Genomic DNA, 21,317 nt, shown 5'->3' with positions numbered 1-21,317 from the left:
ACTCTGCATTAAAAAATGACAAAATCATAGAATTTACAGGGAAATGGATGGCATTAGAGCAGATTATACTAAGTGAAGCTAGCCAATCCCTAAAAAACAAATGCCAAATGACTTCTTTGATATAAGGAGAGTAACTAAGATCAGAGTAGGGAAGAAGAGCAGGAGAAGAAGATTAACATTTAACAGGGATGAGAGGTGGGAGGGAAAGGGAGAGAGAAGGGAAATTGCATGGTAATGGAAGGAGACCCTCAGGGTTATACAGTGGAGGGGGTAGAGAGAGAGGAGGGGAGGGGAGNAAAATAAAAAATAAAAAAAAATAAAGTATGTTGTTGCTACTTGTTTCCAGAAGACAACTGATATCGAGGAATGGGTGTGATTGTGATGGAAGAGGTCATGCAGAGTAACTGTTAAAGAGCCTGGCCTCCAAGCCAGACTCTCTGGGTTTGTGTCCCTAAATGTGTTTATAGTGAGTGCATCTGGTTGGAGAACCAGGAGTGCATGGGGTTAAGCTACTGCTGCAGGTGAACTTTTTATGGATAAAAAGTAGGATTTAGTGTTGGGGTTATGTCTCAGTGGTAGAGCATCCATCTAGCATGTGTGAGGCACTGGGTTTGATCCTCAGCACCGCATAAAAATAAATAAATAAAGGTATTGTGTCCATCTTCAACTAAAACAAAAAATTTTTTTTAAAGTGGGTTGATTCCCAAGTATTTTATTGTTTTTGAGGCTTTTGTAAATGGGGTAGTTTTCCTAGTTTCCCTTTCAGAGGATTTGTCACTGATGTACAGAAATGCCTTTTACTTATGGGTGTTGATTTTATATCCAGCTACTTTGCTGAATTAATTTATTCTAAAAGTTTTCTGGTGGAATTTTTTGGATCCTCTAGGTATAGAATCATGTCGTTGGCAAATAGTGATACTTTGAGTTCTTCTTTTCCTATCTGTATCCCTTTAATTTCTTTCGTCTAGTTGCTGTGGCTAGAGTTTCAAGGACTATGTTAAATAGAAGTGGTGAAAGAGGGTATCCCTGTCTTGTTCCTGTTTTTACAGGGAATGCTTTCAATTTTTCTCCATTTAGAATGATGGTGGCCTTGGGTTTAGCATAGATAGTTTTTACAATGTTAGATATGTTCCTGTTATCCCTAGTTTTTCTATTGTTTTGAATATGAAGCAATGCTGTATTTTGTTGAATGTTTTTTCTGCATCTATTGAGATGATCATATGATTCTTATCTTTAAGTCTATTGATGTGATGAATTACCTTTGTTGGTTTCCATATGTCGAACCAATGTTCATCCCTGAGATGAACCCCACTTGATTGTGGTGCACTACCTTTTTAATATACTTTTGTATTCTATTTGCCAGAATTTTATTGAGAATTTTTGCATCTATGTTCATTAGAGATATAGGTCTGAAGTTTTCTTTCTTTGATGTGTCTTTGTCTGGTTTTGGAATCAGGGTGATATTGGCCTCACAGAATGAGTTTGGAAGTGTTCCCTCTTTTTCTATTTCTTGGAATAATTTGAGGAATGTTGATATTCTTCTTTGAAGGTCTTGTAGAACTCAGCTGTGTATCCATCTAGTCCTGAGCTTTTCTTGATTGGTAGGCTTCTGCTGGCATCTTCTATTTCATTGCTTGAAATTGATCTGTTTAAATTATGTATATCATCCTAATTCAGTTTTGGCAAATCATATGACTTTAGAAATTTGTTGATGCCTTCAAAATGAAAGACCTCTACAATGAAAACTAAAGAAATTAAAGAAAATCTTAGAAGATGGAAAGATCTCCCTTGTTCTTGGATAGGCAGAATATTGTCAAAATGACAATACTACCAAAAGCACTATACAGATTTAATGCAATTCCAATCAAAATCCCAATGACATTCCTCATAGAAATAGAAAAAGCAATCATGAAATTCATCTGGAAAAATAAGAAACCCAGAATAGCCAAAGCAATCCTTAGCAAGAAAAGTGAAGCAGGAGGCATCACAATATCAGATGTTAAATTATATTACAGAGCCAAAGTAACAAAAACAGTATGGTATTGGCACCAAAACAGACATGTAGACCAATAGTACAGAATAGAGACACAGAGACAAACCCACACAAATACAGTTATCTCTAATATATTAGACAAGGGGGGGTTTAAAACATACATTGGCAAAAAGATAGTCTCTTCAACAAATGATGCTGGGAAAACTGGAAATCCAAATGTAGCAAAATGAAATTAAACCCCTGTCTCTCACCATGCACAAAACTCAACCCAAAGTGGATCAGGGACCTAGAAATTAGACAAGAGACCCTGGGCCTAATAGAAGAAAAAGTAGGCCCAAACCTTCATCATGTCGGATTAGGCCCCAACTTTAACAAGACTCCTATAGTGCAAGAAATAAAATCAAGAATCAATAAATGGGATGAATTCACACTGAAAAGCTTCTTTTCTGCAAAAGAAACAATCAGTGAGATAGATAGAGAGACTACAGAAAGGGAGCAAACTTTTACCACACACACATCATATAGAGCACTAATCTGTGGGGCATATAAATAACTCAAAAAACTTAATGCCAAAAAACTGAATAACAATCAATAAATGGGTAAAGGAACTGAACAGACACTTCTCAGAAGATGATATACAATCAAATCAACAAATATATGAAAAAATGTTCAACATCTCTAGTAATTAGAGAAATGCAAATCAAAACTACTCTAAGATTTCATCTCGCTCCAGTCAGAACATCAGATATTAAGAATACAAACAATAATAAGTGTTGGCGAGGATGTGGGGAAAACGCACACTCATACATTGCTGGTGGGACTGCAAATTGGTCCAACCAATCTGAAAAGCAGTATGGAGACTCCTTGGAAAACTTTGACCCAGCTAACCCTCTCCTCAGTTTATACCCAAAGGACTTAAAAACAACATGTGGCTGCAGCCACATCAGTGTTTATAGCAGCAGCACAATTAACAATAGCTAAATTGTAGAATCAACCTAGATGCCCTTCAATAGATGAATGGATAACGAAAATGTGGTATATATACACAATGGAATATTACTCAGCATTAAAAGAGAATAAAATCATGGCATTTGCAGGTAAATGGATGGAGTTGGAGAATATCATGGTAAGTGAAGTAAGCCAATCCTAAAAAACCAAATGCCGAATGTTTTCTCTGATATGTGGATGCTAATCCATAATGGGGGGTAGGGTGGGGAGCATGGGAGGAATAGAAGAACTTTAGATAGAGCAAAGGGGAGGGAGGAGATGGGAGGGGGCATGGGGGTAGGAGAGATTGTGGAATAAGATGGACATTATTACCCTAAGTACACTATGAAGACACGGATGGTGTGACTCTTACTTTGTGTACAACCAGAGACATGAAAAATTGTGCTCTATATGTGTACTATGAATTGAAATGCATTCTGCTGTCATGTATTTAAAAAAAAAAAGTGGGATTTAGCTGGGCACAGTGGGAAGCTCTTCTGTTATTTCAGCAGCTCCAGAAGCTAAGTCAGGAGGATCACAAGTTCAAAGCCAGTTTAGCAATTTAATGAGGCCCTAAGCAACTCAGTGAGACCCTGTTTCAAAATAAAAAATAAAAAAAATCTGGGGGCACTGAGATGGTGGCTCAGCGGTATAGCACTCACCTCGAACGTGTGAGACCCTGGGTTCCATCCTCAGCACCACATGAAAAAAAAAATAATTAAGTGAAATAAAGGTATTGTGTCCAACTAAAAAATAATTTTTTTTAAAGGGCTGGGGATGTGGCTGAGTGGTTAAGCACCCCTGGGTTTAATCTCCTATACCAAATTTAAAAAAAAAAAATTGACAAAATCCAATCTCCATTCCTAATAAAATCTTTCTCAACAAACTAGGTATATATAAGGACCCTTTGTCTTTCTCTAGGCCCCATGTCCTTGAAACAACATCCAGTTAGCAGCCAAAAGCTGTGAAAGTTTGTGTTTCTGTTGATATCAGAGATGGACAGAATTTTGAAGGGCAGGACCAAGGTGAGCAGCAGAAGCACTTAGTTAAAAGACAGGGATAGAATTAACTTGCCTAATTCTTCCTAAGAACTAAACTGTAATTGCTTCTTACTTAATGAAGTATCATTTTCCTCTAGTCCCATTTTCTTACCTCCATTCAGGTTCTAATTCATGCTTCCAGAGCTACCCAGGAATTAGCACTGTATCTGCAACAGCTGAGGAATATTCTACAAAATTAAATAGTTCATCTTGACTCTTAAGATGAACTAGACTATGTCTAGGTCTAAACATAACATGCATGTTTCTTTTTTAAATATTTTGTTTATTTATTTTTATGTGGTACTGAGGATCGAAACTAGTGCCTCACATGTGCGAGGCAAGCACTCTGCCACTGAGCCACAACCCCAGCCCCTGCATATTTCTTTATTGCATCAATCAAATGTGCATTAAATGCTATAATTCTGACTGCTTTCATTTTTATAAAATATTTCATATAATAGTACAAATTTTAAAAATTTAGTTTTATTAAAAATATTGATTTTATTAAATATGACTTGCATTTTACCTGTTAATAATTCTCTTTTCTTTCTTTCTTTTTTTGGTATTGAAGATTGAATCCAAGGGGTGCTTTACTACTGAGCTATATCCCAGTCCTATTTTTTTTTTTTTTTTGCTGTGTGTTTGGGCGGGGGCAGGGGGACAGGGTCTTGCCAAGTTGCTGAGGCTGGCCTTGAACTTGTGAACCTAAGCTGGGAGTCCAGGCATGCACCACTATACCCTGCTACCTATTAATTTCCATAAGCAGTTTTTTATTTACATTTTTGGTGGTGTTGGGGATGGAACCTAGGGTCTTGCCCATACCAGTCTGTATTACATTCCCAGCCTAGCTCATAAGCAGTTTTTAATATTTAAGAAGAAAAATAGCTCTTTTGAAAACATTTAACATTATTTTAACTTTTTTATTTTAAAACTTTTTCTTTTTGGATAAATATACATTCAAATTTTGTTCATTTTGAAATTACAATTTGAAAAACAATCACATTTTACTTTTTATCCTTTAGATAATGGAACATAAGTTACATAAAAACTCAATTATAACAAAATAATTAATGGGTTTTTTAAATAAAGGCAAGAGATATAAATTCTGTGGAGTAATTATGATTTAAATATGTGTTCATGTTATTACTGATTCAAATCTTGCTGCTTCATCATCAAAACCCAGACATACATAATAGTAATAGAACCTAGTTCTTTGATATTTTGCTAACTTTCAGTCCTAGCAAAGCATAGCTTTTTATACTACACCCCCCTCCCCTGCCAAACCCCAGGACTGGGAATTGAACTCAGGCCACCTTGCAGGATAGCCAAGGGCCCTACAACTGAGCTACACTCCTAGCCCTACACAAAATTCTGAGTTTTGTCATTTCAAAGGTACATTGAAAATATAAAATACATTTTATTAGCTTGATTTTTCATGTTTCAAAATTAAGACACTTGTGAGCCTCCATTTGTAAGCTTGCCTGGGGTATCACAAGTATGAGAGGCTGGCCTGAAAAGAGCCTGTGTGGAAATTCACCTGAATGTGAGCCCTTCCTGACTATTTTCCTTGCCTTCCTTTTGTGCTGCTCTTGGAAATTAGTTGAATAAGCCACTAAATATTGTGTTAACACATCACACATTATCACATGATGATTTAAAAACAAACAGGAATCTGGCTAGTTGTACTCTTTCCCATCCACTAGAGGGAGGCATGAACCTGCTGTGGAAAGCTAACACTTGGATTCTATAACTAGAAAGTGTGCCAACTCTATGGAAGATGATCTTTTGTAGAATTTGAGCCCTTAATAGATCTGTGCAGGACTGGAGAGGGTAGGGAAGCTCCAGGGGTTAAATGCAAGAGAATGCTCCTGCACTCAGGAGAACACAGGTGAACTCCAGTTCTATTGCTGACAGGAGATAAATGTTGTGCCAGTAAACCAGCTTGCAAAAAAACAAACAAAATGCTTATTTGCTGATTGTATATAGTGTTTATGGATTTCCATAGAGAGAAAGATAATATTCAGATTAAGCCAGGTTCTGAAAACCAGAGAACTGCTAGGAAGCGTTCATGACGATCAACACTCTGTAGTGTTCTGAAGGAATCAGACAGGAGCACCTGTGAGCTACCTTGTGGCCAGAAGAAATCTTGATGTAACTACTGCTGTGGTGGATTTCAAGCTGCCACTGGTGTAACAACCAAGTTTCAGATTCCTTGGATAGTCAGCTCTCTTGGGCCAGAGTGAGTGGGTCTTAATAGACTTTCCTTTAAAATTGGGGTGATAACTTTGCCCATGATGTAGATTCCACTACACAGTAGACACATGAGCACCTTAGACATTTCCTTCACTAAGGTGCTTGTGCAAAATGTGTATCCCCAACACCTGCCCCAGAGGAGCCTGATTTAGAACCTTCTAGGGAGAATCTGTATTCTAAATAAGTGACCCAGGTGACACTTGTGACCCAGGGATATGGGGAAAAGCGGCTCTATCCCCCCCACCCCCCCCGTACGTGGCGAATTGAACCCAGGGCTTCATGAATGCTAGACAAGCATCCTACCACTGAGCTACATCTCCAACCCTAAATTGCTTTTATAGATGAGTCTGATGTCAGTATGTCAGACTGACTCACTTCATGATTGGGCCTGCTTGAGAAAGTGGATGCAGAGAAGTCAACAAAGGGCATGATTCCCTGGGTACCTCCTCTTCCCTCAGAAGCCTGCTGCTTTCCCTTCTTAGGTCAAGGCTTCCTTACATCTGGGAAGCCCTTTGTTTCAAAGATCTCTGGGTTGTTTTCAAGCAACCATTTATTGAGCCTTTACAAGGTGATAGGCACATTACAATTCATCATTTCTTTTAATTCTCACAACATTTTTATGACAGATTCTTGTACTATTCCCATTTTACAGAGAAACATCAAAGAGGTCAGGAGAGTGTTCAAGCACACACAGCTGGGAAGTGATTGAGCTAAAAACTGATCCCCGTCTCTGGCTTCCATTCTGACCTGTCTGCACAGAGGCCTGTGTTCTCTGTCCTCTGTAGAAGCCCCATGCTCTCTCTCCTCCCAACCATATTGGGGTGGACAGAGCAAAGGCAGGTCGTTTCTAGTCTTCAGGTTGTCTGAATGAAGCTTCCAGAGCATGAGAGTGGAAGAATGAGGGACTCCAAAGGAAGGATGCAAGACTGGGCCTGAAAAACCTATAGAATTCAGAAGAGAACCTAGGGGAGCTAGGCAGTCTCTAGGTCTGAAATCCAGTCAGCTCAGGTAAGGAGCTCTGGGAGTTACTATGAAGTTCTAAGAGGAACCTAAAACTGCAGAAGGAACTTCTGAAAAGTCCATATAATTCTCACTCATTTCTCACTTATCATTTGTTAATAGGCAAGGAGGTCTTTCTTGTATATTTTGTCCTCTCCCCATAACTAGAGAATAAAGCCTTAGGGATAACAGCAATACAGAGAAAATGAGCTTTGTAGTGAAACAGATCCGATTTGGACTCTGTTACTTACTACCTGTGTGATGTTGGGCAAGGTACTTCTCTGAATATTAGTCTTCTCTGTAAATTGAGAGCATAAACAGTACCTACCTTGGCAGATGGTTTTGAGGGTTACTATAGTTTGGATCTTGAATGTCCCCCAAAGTCCTATGTTTTGAGGACTTGGTCACCAGCTCATGGTATTACTGAAGATGGTGGAATCTTTAGAAGTTGGAATCTGGTAGGAGGAAATTAGGTCATTGGGAGCAGGCCTGAAAGGAGATCTTGGGATCACAAACCCTCCTCTTGTTCTCTTTTTATTAATGTGTGTGGGGGGGGAGGTACTAGAGATTTAATTCAGGGGTGCTCTATCATTGAGCTACATCCCTAGCCATTTTTATTTTGAGACAGGGTCTCACTAAGTTGCTGAGGGTTTCACTAAGTTTGCCCAAGCGGGCCTTGAACTTGCAATCTTCCTGCCTCAGTCTCCTGAGTTGCTGAGATTACAGGTGTCTTGTCTCTTTTGCTTCCCAGCTCCTCTAATGTGAGCAGGTTCCTATGCCATGCATTTTGTTGATGATGGGCTACCAAAAGCAGTAGGACCAACCAACCATGGACTGAAATCTCCAAAACTGTGAGCCCAAATAAACTTCTCCCCTTTTAAGTTGACTATCTCAGGTATTTTGTTACAGTCATGGAAAGCCAAATTAGACAAGGATTAAGTGAAATAGAGCAGGTAGAGGTTTTTGCAAGTAATGGCTGAATGAATGGTAGTTGTGTCTCCCTGTTCCTTTTCCCCTTTGAGAGCAAACACACTTATAAGTATCTCAGGTAGACACTTAAAGCTTTATAATTTTTCAGCATTAAAGGGACTTTTCCACAAGGAGATAAATGTGTGGCAAGAAGCTATTCTCAAAGAAAAGCATTTTATGAAAGAATACATGTTATATCAATTGTCAGAAAAAATGTAAAGCAAAAAGAACTAAAGCAGCTGTCAAGAATTTTCTCCCTTGAATGGTAGTTTAGACTGAGATGGTGTGGGAGGACCGAGGTAGGCAGGGTTGGGATGGGGTCTGGCTGACAAGCCTAAGAGGCTAGCCCTGGCAGTGGACATTAGGACTCCAGGGGGTAGTGATTTGGGAAGCTCCTATGAGGAGACAGGTGTAGATCTATCTACCAATCATATGGCCTGTGTTCCTATATAAAGCTGTGTTTTCCAATAGCTGAGGAATTGTTTAGAGAGAGAAGTTTATTTTATGATTGGGGTTACCAACAAAGGAGGGAATTAGATGATAGAGAAGAAAATAATTTATTTCTTTGGTTGGGCTCATCCAATTAAGAAATAACATGTGAAAGAAATGCCTTCTCTCTGGGCATAAAAGATTGGGTCTGCATTTTCCTTTGAGGTAGTAAATGTCATCTTTCCTTTTAAAAAACTGATACATAATTGTACTTTGTGATATTTCATATATGGTGATCAAATCAGGGTAATCATCTCAAACATTTATCATTTCTTTGCATCGAGCACATTCAAAATTCTCTAGTTATTTTGACATATAAAATTACTGCTAACCATGGTGACTCCGCTGTGATATGGAACTCTAGAACTTATATTCCTCCTCTTAACTATAATTTTGTATCCTTTAACCAACCTTTCCAGGTCTGGATTTTTATAAAAGCCATTTATGCAAAGTGCACCATTAGGGAGTTAGTTGATGTGGGTCTAAAGGACATAAGAGGCATTCCTAGTAACTTTCTATAATATGAATGAACAACTTGAAAATGTTAAACACATTTACAAGAAGCAGCAGAAAAAAATTTAGTCAACTTTTAAAAAACACTAAACTGTGAAATCAGACAGTCAGACTCTGTTCTCTTACACCATGTCTATCTATATATCTTTTCCTTTTTGACCTCATTTTTGAGAAATTTACACTGTCTGACCTGATATTAATATTATTTTATTCTGAGTCAGAAAAGGTAAGGAAGCTGCATTTCAGAATTGCATTTGAGTCATTTGTGAAATTGCATCTTACAATTTGCCACCATTTCTAGCAGTTCTTTAACATTTTCTTTCTTGACTGGGTGTTCACGTTCACGCCTCCAGGGTCTAATTTCTCTTCTAGTTCATAAGAGAGAATTGCTTTAATCAGAGCTGGGGTGAGGACAGGAGTATTTATTCTTCATGTTGTTTGATTTCAAGTGGATAGAACATTAGAAACCCAAAGTATGCAAGAGGTTTGTGTGAAATCCAAGTCCCTTTGAGGAACAGTCCACAGGACAAGTCATTTAACCTGTTTGTTTACAAATGTCAAAGAACAAGACTAAGATAAATGAGGGTGACTTATGGGAGAGTTGGCTGCAGATATTGATTGCTGAGGTGGTTCATTTAAACTGCGGGTCAAAGAAACCTGTCCTGTGTCCTGGACACCCAGATATTAGGTCATATCTACCTTGCTGCTTTTGTCCTTGATCATTTTACTGAGGATTGTATTCAAACACAGGTCAGTAGAGAATAAGTTATGTAAATATGCTCACAGGTGGTCAGGCCTAGACCACAATTTAGCAAAATTTCATTCAACAATACCTGGGCTCTATGGGACAGACAGGTCTTCATGTATGTACCAAAGAAGGAAAACATCACGTGGTAACAGTGGAAAAGCATGGGATTAGCAGAGGAGTAGGCAAGCTTGAGTTGTAATTTTTCATTTTAGCATATGCATGTGGGTGAACTCACAGAAAAAAAATGTCAGGTTCAGTTTCCCTATCCATAAAACAGGGATAGTCCCTGGGAATCTGTGAAGATTAAGGGAACTGAAAATGAACCAACCTGGCAAGTCTGCCTGCTGTGGCACTTCAGCACAGCTGAACTTCCCAGATAGAGCAGGAGCTTATCTCACAGGTGGCAGGAGGTGTTGAGGCAGGGTTTGTATGCACGAGGGTTAAGGTTCTGCACAGAGGAGATGTGCCAGCCATCTTTATTTGTGATCAAATGCAGGTATGGTAAGGAGGTAAATAGGGCCTCATGCCCTGTCCTGGGTTCAAGTCCTTGTCAGCCAGTGACAAGCCATGTAATCTTAAATAACTCACAGCCTTCCTGAACATCCATTTTTTTCAACCATAAAATGGGAATAATTAATAGTAAAATTTTTACTTTATATGTTTGTTGTATCTAAACCTGTCTATGAAGCCACTCTTGCTACTGGGTTCTTTTCTTTTCATGTAGCTTCAGGTAGCTGATATAAGCTCTGTGATTCTCAGTGTCTCATCTGAAAAGTGGGGTCAATATTATCTGTTTACAAACCTGGTATGAGGATTAAGTGAAATTCTGTGCAAGTGCTCAGCATACAGTGTGGCATGATGTAGGTAGCTGATAGATGGCAGTTTTCCTTACCCTCACACCGTTTTTCCTTGCCTATTGGCTCATGACTGAAATTCCTTCATTATAGTTTCCATTCCAGAGGTATTACGTTAAAAGCAAGTACCACCTAATGGAACTGGCTATCATTTGAAAATTTTCTTTAAGGTAGAAAAGAGGAAGGAGCACATGGGTATGGGACTATCTAGAGAGACACCCCAGATGGGGTTGGGGAAGCTGAGACTGGCAAAAATAGAACATCTTGGCCTTCACAAATTTTCACCAGGTGAAGTGCACCAGCTATCCACTCTACTGTACAAACTAACTTCAGTGCCTCAGGATTAGGGAACTGTCTTACAATCTGAAAGAAACCAGAACTCTTGGCTTTAATGAAAATTGGATGGGGGTGGGGTACAGTAGAGACTTGATAAACTCCTCCATATTTGGAGCCTTCTTTACTACCTGTGGACCTCATTCTTATAAACACAGAGCACAGGAGGGTCCTTCAAAGCTATGTTTGGCTAAATCCCAGTTGAGGCTGGCCCTGTAAAAGGTTCCTTCCAAATGGCCCCTTGGTGTTCCTCCATTAGAGATACAGATCACATCAAGAACCATGTCCAGGGCTGGAGCTGGAGCTCAGCAACAGAGAGCTTTCCTAGCATCCGTGAGGCACTGGGTTTGATCCTTAGCATCACATAAAAATGAAACAAAAGCATGCTGTCCATCTACGACTACAAAAAAAAAAAAATTAAAAATTAAAAACAAACAACCCCCATCCCCAAACCCAAGTCCCAGCCCAAGTGTAGTGGCCCTGGCTTGTAATACCAGGTACTTGGGAGGCTGAGTCAGAAGTTGTCAGCCTCTGCGATTTAGCAAGACCCCCATTTCAACAAATAAAAAGGGTTAGGGATGTAGCTCAGTGGTAGAGTGGTTGCCTAGCAAGGGTTTGATCCCCAGTACCAAGTCTCTTATGCCGTGTGTGGATGGTTTAACTATCAATTAGGCACAGGTGTGACACGGGGTGGGGGTGGGGGCTCTCAGTGGATTGTGGGACATCCAGCCGTCAAAAGATGACTTGAAGCCTGCTGTTTCTTAACATCTAGAAATAGTGAGGTCCTAGTCTTCACCTAGGGAGTCACAGCCAGTCGGGTGAGCGAATCGGAGATGCCAGCAGGGGGCGCACGAGACCCTCGCCAAGAGAGAGAGGCGAGCCGAGGCTAAGTCAACGAAGAGGAGCGCAGCCGCCGCGGAGGCACAGATTTTCCCGTCGGTGAGTTAGAGAAGACACCTGGGATCTTAGATCTAGCCCCGAAGGCCCTCCTAGCCAGCCTCTGGGATGTGAGAGTTCATGTCTGCAGCAGTAGTCCATGGCTTTGCCTCTCAGCTTGCTGCTGGGGCTCTAGTAAATCCACAGCCCCTCCAGTTTCACTCCTAGGTATTTATTTACTTATTTACTTATTGCTGTGCCGGGGATCCAACCGAGGGCCTCACTCGCCCCACGCAAGCGATTTACCACTGAGCTACAACCCTGGGGTTCCCCCACCCAAGTTTAATACTGGATTCTTACAGAGCCAGGAATTTAATGATACCCACGTGGGTTCTGGTTCCGAGACAGGATCCATAACGTGAGGCCCGCGACCCGTAGCATCAGTCCCATAGCAGGCGGGACCTGATTAGAAATGCTCATGCCCAGTCTTCACGTCGGCCCTCCTGCATTTGAGAGTCTAGGCACAGGCAGGGGAACCCGGTCTGCGCTTCACAACCCTTGCGGGTAGCTGTAAGGCGGCGCCAGGGCCAGAGCCCCTTCTCCGGGGCCGCCCCCTTTGTGGATCTCCAGGCAGAGCTCCCGGTCCTCCTACGGTCTCCCGCTCGTGGTCACGTGAGCTCACAAACTAACCCCCACACCCTCTTCTCGGTGTTTAAAAGGAAGAAGAGGCTTCTCGTTAAGTCGTGGGCGACCTCTCCAGCTGCTGGCCCTTTTGACACTCCCTACGCCCCTGCCGCGAGGCCGTGGGAAACGCCGAGGCTGCAAGGACCACCTCTGGACACTTGCAGGGTGGAGAGGCGGCGGCCAGAGCTGGGGCGAGAGGGACCCTCGTGTGTGGCGACTGACATTCCTGGCATCCGGGGCTGCGGGTAAAGGCTGGCGACGGGGCTGGGTTGCGAGTTGCGCTCACTTTCTACAGCAGGTGGCCGGGAGCCGAACTTCTCCTAGGAGAGCACGTGTGGATATTTTAGAGAATGCAAGGCCGGCGTGTTTACCTGTAAGGTAGGTGCCCCCTTCGTCAAGGTGTGATTTCATTGTCATGATTTTGAAATTCTGCGGTGAGAAACCAGTAATATTGTGTGACCAATAAAAGTAAGACAAATCCAACTCCCCCCCCCCACCACCACCACCCCGGGGCCAGGGATCCAGAGCAAGGGTAATCTACCACTGAACTTTAAAGCCCAGCTTTTTACATTTTTTAATTTTGAGACAGAGTCTTGCCAAATTCCGGAGGCTGGCTTTGAATTTGCAATCCTCCTGCCTCAGCCTCTGGAGCCGCGGTGATTACGGGCGCGTGCCGCCACTACTGGTAACAGAAGTTTTGTGCTTTGATTACATATCTTCACTTTAGACACCAGCAAGTTAACTTATTCTGCTTGTGCTTATGATTTTCCGGTTGGGTGTTATAAAATAAATGTCTTTTAAAAGAAAAAAGAATCCTGTTTTGTGTTTTTCTTTTTCTTTTTTTTTTTTGTACTCTATGATTTCCCGACTGTGGGTGAAATGAATACAGTGGACTTCAGCATGACGCTTCCCCCTTGAGTTTTATGAACTGGGAGAGTGCATGTCTCAGGCAGACGACCAGTGCTTTAAAAATGTGTTAACCGACGTTTCTCAGCTATATCAGAAATAGGTTTACTTATTTACTGGGCAGACGGAACTACATTAAATCTGGTCTCTTATTTGCTGAAGAGGAATCCAACTGTTGCCTCCTCACACTTTGCATTATCCACGGTGTCATATTGAAGTACAAAATCAGGTCAAGTGAATATTACTTTCAAAGAGCTTTGACTTTGAGTGGAGTTTTGTTTAGGAAAGTAAGGTTGACTTAGTTTTATCTTCTTCTGAAGAGCAGGTTTTTGTTTTGGTGTGGTATGCCTCACTTTGGAGAAAAGATTTTGCCTTTCTTTGTTATAGTTCTAGTATTTCCATGGGCATTCCATTAGAAATTTTTATGTCTGCTGTAAAGTTTCTAAACTCACAATCGCTATTTTCCTTTTTGTGTGTGTGAGAAAGATGTTTGTTATTTTAAAAGTGAACATGTGAAAGAGAAGGTGTGTACTTGGATTTGGTTATTAGTGGATGTGTTGTGACCATGAAAAAAAATGATAGATTTCTTGGGCTTTTCCCCCCTCTGGAGAAAATCTCTGTTTCTACATACATTCTAGAAGGGGGAAAATGTAGATTTCTTCATCATTAGGTGTGCAGACATAGGCTTTAGGATTCCTGTTTTGCATTCATTTCTTTAGATGAATCTGAAAAATTCTTATTTTGAAAGTAATATCTTATAACATTTAAGTCTTGCTCAAGGCATATAAATCTTTGAAATCAATTAAAAACAACACATTTCATCATGATTTTGAGGGTCTGGAATGAATCTATCTTTTACATTTTAAAAATATATCTATAATACAGATAAGGCAAAACAGTAAATTCAACTTATAAAAATATAATTAGCCTTTAAAAGATATTGAAGTGTCCCTTTTGAGGAACAAGACACTGCAATTTTCTATAAATGTGTATCTAACCAGGTAATAATTCAAAATACATCTTATGTTAATTTTATTTGTTTTGAGTAATTTTATGGAACATATGTATGAAAATATATAAAATATCGAAGACTAAACTTGAATCATTTACTGGTAAATTTTTTATTATTATGTCTAGAGCCCTTGAGAACTGTTTACTTGAATATTTGGCTTCATAATTCAATCAAGTATGTTGTTTTAGACATAATGACATTTGAAAAAATTCAGACTTAGTATTGTTTACATGCAGTTATATTTGGCCTTTTTAGGTGTCTCACTGTATGAATTATGACTGAAGGAGTTCTCATTTTGGAAGATACATGTGAACATTTTTTTGTTGATGTTTGTGTTTTTCTTTTTTCTTTTTTTGGGGGGGGGTTGCTGGGGATTGAACCCAGAGGTGCTTTACCACAGAGGTACATCCCCAGCCCTTTTTATTTTTTATTTTGAGACAGGATCCCACTAAGTTGCTTAGGCCCTCACTAAGTTGCTGAGGCTGGTCTTGAACTTGCCACCCTTCTGCCTCAGCCTCCCAAGTCACTGGGATTTCAGGTGCGTACTATGGTACCCAGATCCTGTATACATTTTAAACAGTTGTATGTAAATCAAGTATTGATGATCAGTTCTATGGTTGTTTTAGAGTAATTTTTCTTTATTCTAATTAATATTAAATTGATTGATGGCCTTACCATTTTGCTTTGGAAAAGATACATTTAAAACTCCTGGTTGCCAAACAGATAAATACATCAAGGATGCTCAGTCCTTAAGAAATGTATTTTTAAATCTTTTCCTTGAAATTTCTTCTAGTTTTATTCCCCCTTCTAGCTTTTGCTTTGTGAGTGTGAATTTATGACTTTTGTGGGGCATACAAATGTAAAGTGTTTGAATGGAATGCTTAGGGACTGTGATGCACAGGTGGGAGAAGAAAGGGGATGAGTTAGCAAAGTCCTCCGAGTCTGCAGGATGGAGAACGTAGCATCAGGGGCTGTGCATTTTATTTATACATACAAAGTTGACAGGCTACTTAGCAGCCTAGCTATCTGGACCGGTGATAATGGACTTCTGTTCAACAGAAATTTAGGAAGTAAAATTAGGAGGCAAAAATATTTGGGGTGGCAATAAGTCCACTGCGCGACCAGCACGCTGGTTTCATACAAGAGGTTAGTAGCATAGAAGTTAACTAGTGACATCGAAATAAACACACAGACTCAATTACCTTTTTCTATGACCAGGTCCGAGATGGCCCTCCCTCTAGCAAGGCTTACTCGGGACTAGCAGGAGAGAGAGAGAGCACGCCAGGGAGTAGCCTTTTATTGGGGAACAAGAAATTCAGGGGAAAATTCCATCCAATGAAGGTCGAGGGGGGCAGCATTCCAAGGTCAGGGTCAGTGATTGGTCTCAGGGTTAATGATCAGTCACACCCCCACACAGACAGGCTCTGGCACCTGGAGAGGGTGTGGATAGCTCCGACACAGTTTGGCCAGAACGCCTCACACCCAATCAGGGAGGTGCCCAATCGCGCGAGAATGGCTCCCCACAAATAAGTCATTTTATCTTAAAGGGTCTGGAAATTCTATACCATAGCTATATTCAGTGACATGCCAATAGACTGGCTTCCCTCTCTTGGATGTGTTAATACCTAACAGAATGCTTTCACATACAGCATTTCATTTTCTCCTCAGAGAACTATGAAAAGATGCAGCCCATATAAGCCCCCATTTTTAACTGAGGAAAATGTGGAAGCTCAAGTTGTTTATGTATTTTGTCTAAGATGATCTGGCTTTCAGATAGAGCTGAGACCAAGATCCAGTGTCTGCTGGGTGGTGCTCTCAGCCAGAATATACATAAAAACAGGCTCCGTTTTGACTGATTTCTTATTCTTTAGCTAGATTTATAGGTGCTTTAATAAATCAGTTTATTATTTTTGGAATGTCTTCCTACTATTTCTAGGGCTGACCTTGGTCTTCTCCATAAAACCACTGCCAATATTTGGGATTTTAAAAACTTAAGTTTTGTTTTTTTTTCATTTTGAGAGCCATAATGTGTTCCCCAGCCAGTGCCTTAGGATACCATGCATAATTCCATGTGTACAGAAAGCTTTTCTGTGAACAAAGATGGGACCTGAGAGGGCCAAACAGGTGTATGTGTGTGTGTGTGTGTGTGTGTGTGTGTGTTGTGCTGGTGGAATGGGAAAGAAAAGTCTCTGGATGGAAGACAGGCTTTCACCCCAAAGGACATGGAGCAATCATTTTAGGTTATGGTTACTAATTAAAGAGGATTGTCATAAATGTAATGAGTAATTCTAGAATGTCCAGGTTTATGTTCTTTTCTTGGCCAGCTAAAACTCCATGCCTTCCAGGCCCAACAATTAAACTTGTTAGAGAGTATTTTTCCCTATTCTACCAGATATTGTGGTCACTGAGGCCATGCTTGACCTCAAATGATGTGCTGAGAGAATTCCACATTACAATGTTGAAGAAATTGGATCTTTTGAGGATTCTTTCCTTTAACCATTTTGTATCTCCGTTTTAGAATAGAAGTACTCAAATAACCAGAATGGGTTTGTTCACAGTTTTATAGACCACCTTTGGTGGAGAAGGCTCCCCTTATGCTGCCTGTGTTCCTGTTTACTGCAGTGTTAGTTTAAGTTCATCATCCCTTGTTATGGCTTGGCTTAGGAGAAAAGCACTATGCATTGGCTACCAAGTTTACTAATTTCCCAAGATGCCTCTGAGGAATAGTTGTCACATGAATCTGGATACATCCCAAAACTATCCAACCAAATAGTAACTTGCTTTTTTATGACTACTCAGCAATCAGTTCTCTAACATTAATTGTCACTGTGCTGGGGATGTGCAGAAATTCTAGAGAAGTTGGCGATAGGTTAACATGTGAGATCTGTATTTTCTAGACAAAGTCATCATAGTACCCGATTAATGGCCTGGATGTGTCTTGGGGTTTGCCATTTGGTGGTGTGTGTCTACCAGGTCATTTTAGCATCATTGGACCAACATTTTAGTTATAGGTGAAAATGAGTGATGGAATTGATTCTCTACCCCAGAGGAAGATGTCCTATTCTTTTAAAACTTTGTGTTAATTTTCCAATTAGATAATGGCAAGTGTTATTTCAGGATCATGAATTGCCATGTGACTGTTCTTTACTTTGTGTCAGTTTTTAAGAAGTCTGATGAAAGGAAAAGATGGCAGAGGTTTTTCTGATAGTTTGAGGTGTTGGCTCTGCTGAACTGCTTATGCTAAAGTGCTAATTATATTTCTTTTGGGATATGTAAAGTTGAGACCACCTGAAATTCAGTTAAACCTTGGTTGACCACACATTCATAGAATATTTTCTTTGTGAAGCCATTTAATTAAAATTTTCATTAATTTTTATTAACTTGAAGTCTTCTATTCAAATTCCTCTAAAATTCACTATTTTCTTGCTTTATAATTTCCTGGATATAATTTAATCTGATGATGGAAAGTGTTGTATTTGTCCTTATATACGTTTATATTGAGCAGTACTTTGTATAAGAAAGACTACTAACCATAATGACCTTACTAACCTTTGAACATGCTTTTTATTCATTAACTAGGTAGGCCATCTTATTTTTTATACTTTTTTCAAGTTCAAGATATATAATATTACCTCCAGATTACATTATATTATTCATTAATGCAATATGTTTTATGTTACCTTAAGTATCTTGCTCTCAATTATTACATTGTATTCTGTTTAATTTTTGTTGTTGAAGTATTCTAAGTGTGTTTTCATTAAATATTTGGCTATATTAGATATGCTCAGATCATATAGCAAAAACAGTGCACTAAAATATGATTGCTAAGGTAAGTTTTGAAAACAAGCACAGTGAGCAGGTGTATGTGTAGGTGGATTGAAATATGAGACATATTTTCAGGACAGACAAATGCCTTTTAACAATGCTGTCAGTTCTGAAGCTGCCATCTAATGGTTACTGATGCCTCAATCACCAGCTCCTGTGGTCTCTCCTATATTCAACCCCTCACTGTAACCCAGGTCATTTCCATGGATCTGTAAATGAGTTCAAGCTCTCTGTTTAAAACTATTCGATAAACAGAAAGTGGTAGAATATTATTCAGCCTTAAAAAAGAAGGAAATTCTGACACATGCTACAACATGGGTAAAACTTGAGGACATTACACTAAGTGTAATAAGCAGCCTCAAGGGCTGGGGTTGTGGCTCAATGGTAGAGCACTAACCTAGCACATGCGAGGCCCTGGGTTTGATCCTCAACACACCTATAAATAAATAAAATAAAGGTATTGTGTCCAACTACAACTAAAAAATAAATATTAAAAAAAATAATGGGCCTCAAAAGGACAAATGCTGTGTAGTTCCATTTATATGAACTACATAGTCAGATCTCTCGAGACACAATGTAGAATGGTGGTTTACAGGGACTAGAAGTGGGGAAAGAGGGAAATAATAGTAAGTAATAAAAAAATAAATAATAGAGGGAAATGGAGGAGTTGTTGCTTAACAGGAATAGAATTTTAGTTTTGCAAGATGAAAAGCATCCTGGAGATAGGTTTCACAGTAGAGTGAAGGGATTTAACACTGATGAACTGTACAAGTAGAAATGGTTAAGATAATGCTGGATATGGTAGCCCCTGCCTGTAATCCCAGCTGTTCCAGAGGCTGAGGCAGGAGAATCACAAGTTCAAAGCCAACATCTGCATTTTAGCAAGAACCTGTCTCAAAATAGAAAATAATAAAAAGGGCTGGGAATGTAGCAGTAGAGCTCCTCTGGGTTCAATCCCTGGTACTGGAGTGTGGGGTATTAAGTCGTATATTAGTTTCCTGAAGGTAGACCTCTTATAAATTTTCTTTCTTCAGCACAGCTCCATGCCTACTGAAGGTGATCCCTTGACTTCATGAAATCTTATATTTTAAACAGAGTTCCTCATATTCTTTCCCTATAAGAAACAAACAAACAAAAAACATGTTAATTTGGCAACTCTGAGCTCTGAGGATCTGGAAAAGGCCAGACCCAAGGAGCAGTAAGGAGACTATTTTAGATGCTCAGAAAAGAAATAAGAAGTTCAATATGGCAGCAAAAGACAGACATAGAGGCAAGGCATTTGGATACAGAGACCATGTGCCTGGGTGATTAATGGTGACTGGGTAAAGAGGCGAAGTCAAAGACAACTATAACAGGCTTAATGCAAATAAGGAAAAGGACTGGTTTAGGAGAGGAAAATGATGAATTACATACCTTGGATATCATATTATTTGTTACTGTGTAACAAATTATAAAATTTATCATCTTAACATAATAAGCATGTGTAACGTCATAGTTTCCAAGAGTTAAGAATCTAGGACCAATTAAGCTGGATGTCCTCACATGTGGTCCAAGTCAAAATGTCAGCCACACCATCATCTGAAGGTTTGACTGGGGTTGCAGGATCTGCTTCCAAAATATCTTGCTCAAAGAGTTATGGACTGGAGACTATAGTTTCTTGCTGGCCACTATCAGGAGACCTCTGCAAGGCTGCTTGGGTGTCCTTCAATTATGGCATCTAACTTCTTCCAAAGTGAGTGTATGATACAAAGAGATCTGTATGAAGAGGCCACAGTGCCTTTTATGACCTAGTCTTGGGCATCACACATTATCCTTTTTGACATTATTTATTAGAAGTGAGTATGGAACTAGGTATGGAACCGTCACTTGACCCAGCTATTCCTCTCCTCGGACTATACCCAAAGGACTTAAAAACAGCATACTACAGGGACACAGCCACATCAATGTTTATAGCAGCACAATTCACACTAGCTAAACTGTGGAGCCAATCCAGATGTCCTTCAGTGGATGAATGGATAAAAAAAAAATTGTGGCATATATACACAATGGAATTTTACTCAGCATTAAAAAATAACAAAACCATGGCATTTGCAGGTAAATGGGTGGCATTGGAGAAGATAATGCTAAGTGAAGTCAGCCAATCCCCCCAAAATAAATACCAAATGTTTTCTCTGATATAAGGAGGTTGACTCATAGTGGGATTGGGAGGGAAAGCATGGGAGAAATAGATGAATTTTAGATAGGGAAGAGGGGTGGAAGGGAAAGGGAGGGGGCAGGGGATTATCAAGGATGGTGGAATGTGATGGACATCATTATATAAAGTACATGTATTAAGACTTGAATTACCCAATTCAACATACTTTATATACAAACAGAGATACAAAAATTGTGGTATATATGTGTATTAAGAATTGTAATGCAAAAAAAAAAAAAGAGTAACATTACCTTAGATTAGATAGAGGGAAGTGAAAGGAGGGGAAGACAGGGGTCGTGGGGAATAAGAAAGATAGTAGAATGAACCAGACATTACTTTATACATGTATGTGACTATATGACCAATGTGATTCTACAATATGTATACTCAGAAAAATGAGAAATTATATACCATCTATGTATGATATATCAAAATACATAAGTGCATTCTACTGTCATGTATAACTAATTAAAACAAATAAAAAATTAAAAAAAAATAAAGGCTGACCCCAGAAGAACACGAGGACTCGGCTCAGACAGTGCCTCTGGAAGTGGACTTCATTATACAAAAAAAAAAAAAAAAAAATAAAAAGTGAATCCCTAAATCTAGCTTGCACTCAAGGGCCAGGCTAGACTCCATCTT

General features: G+C 39.6%; 1 protein-coding gene across 2 annotated transcripts in view; it reads left to right on the top strand.

Moving 5' to 3' along the window:
- The first annotated feature begins 11,907 nt into the window (after nt 1-11,907).
- Esr2 (estrogen receptor 2) overlaps nt 11,908-21,317 on the top strand; it is a 63,621-nt gene continuing 54,211 nt past the window's right edge. The window contains exons 1-2 of one of the 2 annotated variants that reach the window (XM_048798478.1): nt 11,908-12,117; nt 12,774-13,116. The gene's annotated coding sequence lies outside the window, so the exon portion shown is untranslated. The remainder of the gene's footprint in view (nt 12,118-12,773; nt 13,117-21,317) is intronic. The other variant, XM_015490052.2, reaches the window with a different exon arrangement.

Source organism: Marmota marmota, unplaced genomic scaffold, assembly GCF_001458135.2.
Source record: "Marmota marmota marmota unplaced genomic scaffold, marMar, whole genome shotgun sequence".
In the NCBI taxonomy this organism is placed as follows: domain Eukaryota; kingdom Metazoa; phylum Chordata; class Mammalia; order Rodentia; family Sciuridae; genus Marmota; species Marmota marmota.
The sequence above is the reverse complement of the archived record's forward strand: the minus strand, read 5'-3'. Positions and strand labels throughout refer to the sequence as shown.